The sequence below is a fragment of the Ascaphus truei genome, chromosome 10 (assembly GCF_040206685.1).
Source record: "Ascaphus truei isolate aAscTru1 chromosome 10, aAscTru1.hap1, whole genome shotgun sequence".
Classification (NCBI taxonomy): Eukaryota; Metazoa; Chordata; class Amphibia; order Anura; family Ascaphidae; genus Ascaphus; species Ascaphus truei.
In genome coordinates, this window is record NC_134492.1 from 24,026,847 (window position 1) to 24,030,799 (window position 3,953).

Sequence of the window (3,953 nt, forward strand, 5' to 3'; positions counted from 1 at the left end):
TTCTTGGGGTGTTGTATTAAGGTTGCAAAAGTGAAAAGTTGCAAAAAATAGCACTAGAATATCACCAAAAACTATTCTTTCAATTGCAGTGTTTTCTTTGCTAAATACTGTACCATTATGTTTTTGCAGCATGGAGAATTTGGTAACGAGACCCTCTTTTATTATATCTTATTTTATTGCATTTATGCTATTTGAAGAAAAGCTTTGTGAAAAAGATGGAGATTCACTGTATTTGGGAAAAGGGAATACTTTGCTTAAACATCACGAAAAATGAGTATTTCATAGGTTAAATCCAGCTAACAAGGGATACAACCAGAGGATTAGAAGTGGTTTACAAAAAGTAGCTGAAAGGAAATGCAATTCTTTTTACTTCGGTGTAGAGACAGGCAAATCCGCCCAAATACGTTTCCTGGATCTTCTCACATTTTCATTCCAAAATCCGTTTTGCGGTGTAAAATCCGCAGATGTATTTGGTCGGTTTTAATCCGCGCGGATTCATCAAAATCCGCCTTTGTATACAAGCCGTTGACAGATTTCTAGAATCCAATCCGCGGATTCAGCAATCCGTTGGCCGATTCTTAGGAATCCCGCCAACGGATCGCCGAATCTGTGGATTGTATCCAATGTATCGGATTGGATACAATCAACAGATTTGTATCCAATGTAAATAATTCCAGGTTGTAACTGGTAAACGGTAGTAGGCGACACCAAGTAGAGAAGAGAGGTTATGCCTGATTCAGAGGCACCTAGAAGCTCAGGGGGAAATCTGCACCTGAAATTGCTGCTACTCTCGGACATGAAGCCAACATCGGTGATGACGACTAGCGTATTTAAAACCCGTCGTGCGGTTTGCCACCTAGTGTCTTCCACTTTCCCAGAAGAAGGCATATTTATTAAATAGCAACATTATATCATTACAAATGTTTGTTACTAATGTGGCATGAGTTTAAATTGTGAGCCCCCTCACTAATATCACCACAGCTGTTAGAAACCCGCCTCCATAGCACAGCTGAGATCCTTGTCACTAATTTGGTTGTTATTCTCTTTACAAAGCTGAATGTATTTTAATCAAAATAATTTAAGATATGTTTTAACATGTTCTTTACTGATTATACATTATTATACATCAATCATATCAATGACATGGGACCAGTGACTATATAATATGTATAATTATTCTAATTAATTTAAGGAGTGCACCGAAGTCAGAGGAATTGCCTTTCCTTTCAGCTACTTTTTTTTATACCACTAAAAAGACGAAACTTGAAATTCTCCTAACACGGCGTTCAAATGTAGTTGAATGATCAGATCCTAAAAATGTATTTATGGGAATTGTTATTTGAACGGCTAACGTAAACATGGCTAGACAGACTTAGCCAAATGTGTTATTTTTGTAAAGGAGAAATGAGAAAGTTAAAGAGGTAAATGTTTGGGATCTGCATTTTTCTTCAATGACAAGACTGGACTGCATTATTGTTTTGGTGTTTTCCGACGGGTTTTCTTCCCTCCCCCCTCACCTCCCATACTTTAGCATGAGCACACTTTTACAAAAGATAAGTCTACTCAAGAGATAAGAGTCTATGTCAAGCTCTGGATTTTTATATACTGTATCTCACTCTATTTCATTGTCTCCATTACCCCCAAGCAAAGCTATGGAGCCCAGTGGCAATACTAGAACAAATACATTTTTCTTGTGTATACCTAGTATCGCAATTTGATGCCAGTTTTTTCCCCCATAATATGTGGTCTATTATTTCCATATTAGGGCAAATTGGCATTACGTTTAATACATTGTCTTTGGGGAAGTTAAATACACGGTTTACTTCATAATGTTGGGGTCAATCTGTTTTTTGTACATTGCATAAAATGTCATATTCCTTTTTTTATTTCTCACTCAATGTTGGGAATAAGTATATCTGTAATTCTTGCAGATACACACATTTCACATTGAAAACAAAAACAATGCAAATCAATATTAATCATGATGGTTCAGTCATTTAGTTGAATTTAGAAAATTACCATTCTAATTTAATGACTAGGTTAAAGCTCTCTAATAAATCCACTTATTGTTCATTGAAGAATTTTTTTGTTTTGTTTTTTTTCCTAAAGGATTGTTGAGTAATACTAAAGAGCCTATGGGGAAGTCATTGAACCATAATTACCCGGGCCATAATGGAGACCTATAACACCATTTCTTTGTGTTTGGTTATTACTTTATTAATTACATGCCATAGCTATGAATGGATTCTGTCATTGCAATGAATCAGTAACCTTGTGTGATGGCAAAATGTTCATGTATTTTTGGGAGGCAATGGTTTTAATATGAGCATTCAAGCATCAACTTTAAACGAGATGGAAATTCAAGAAGCTTACCCAGCTGAAATTATTATTTGCGGCATTGTTTCTGTACCAAAGGTTTTAGAGGGATCCCAGTAAGAGGTTTTAACACAGCAAAGAGTAATTGAAATGAAGACCTACAGGGCAGTGCTTATTACAAAGGATGGTCCCGACACCTCACAACAAGACACCTCACAACAAATGTCTCCTCAGACATCACTGTTATTTCTAAATAACCTTTTAAGCTTTGTCCTAAAACCTTAATTCTGTTCCAATTTATTCCAGACTCTTTTACCGCAGAAGAACTCCACATGTCGCCCTTTTTATTCCAAAATGCCCAATAGACCTCTATTTTATTTCAGAATACCACAGACCGTTTTTACACTGTGCACCACCTCTCAAATTGTATCACAGAATTCTTCCAAAGGCAGCAGCCAACTTGATTTCAGAAAATGCCACGAGCCTTCAACACAATCCAGAGTACTCCATTGTTTCCCGCTCTCTTTGAATATAAATCCATAGTCATGTTCCAATGCTCTGTGCTTTCGATATACGACTGCTCACCTATTATCCTCCTTTTATTAGATAATGCTATCAATGAAGCTCATGTGCCTCTGTTAACTCGGTGTCATGCTCCCCTTGTGATGCGTTTGTGTCAGCTACAATTGTTCTTATGTGCAACCCAGAACCTCCCTTAGACAGTGGGAGGTAAACGAGAGGCAATTAGAACCATCCATCATTTCAGGTGATCCTGCTTCTGTGTCAGTACCTCAACTGTCTCGTGTTGTTGCCACTCCTGTAAGCAATAATATTTGCTGTCACTATGCACTCCTAGAGTATAAAAAGATGAAGATCCCTGTCACTGTGTGGTGTTTCTTCCTCAGTATTTCTAACGAGCACAAGACAAGAGTATGAATTATTTGGATGCGTAGAAGATTTTGACAGATTGACATTAAAGGGAAAGATCACTTTCATTCCCAAATGACTCTGTGTTGACGAGTTATTTGGGATTATAATGTTCAACAAAGACCAATATGTGATGATCTTTGTGGACTTAATCTGAAAATGTAATGAGTAGTATCTATCTGAAGTTGATTTTGCCTGCGTCCAAGAGGTTGGACACTTGAAAAGGGCCTCAAGAAAAGTACATAGAAAAACGTTCACAGAGTGTAATGCTTTTGTTTTTTTTTCTGAATACATAATCCTCCAAGTGTTTGTCATAATACATAGAATCTGTTCATAGATTGCATTCTAAATCATCCCATGAATGCATCAGTTTCAAGTGATCTCTACAAAGTCAGACAAATTCACACTACAGTTGATCATCTGAAATGACGCAGATGACAAACTGAATTTCCCAATATTGTAGGCTGTCAACTGCTGCTGTAATAAGGAAAGAAAATTGCTAGTGGATTATTTCCCAGTATCCCAACTGCTAGAACAATTTAATTTCACTGGTGCTTTGGGAATCCGCAGTGACCAACATTCAATGCTCTGTGGTTATTTATCAAATAATTGTTGTGAGTGCTTAACTAATAGAGTTGGAAGTGGTTTATATTGTCTAAACACAGTAACGATCATCGGATTTAAGAGACTCAAAATTGTGCCAGCTTTGA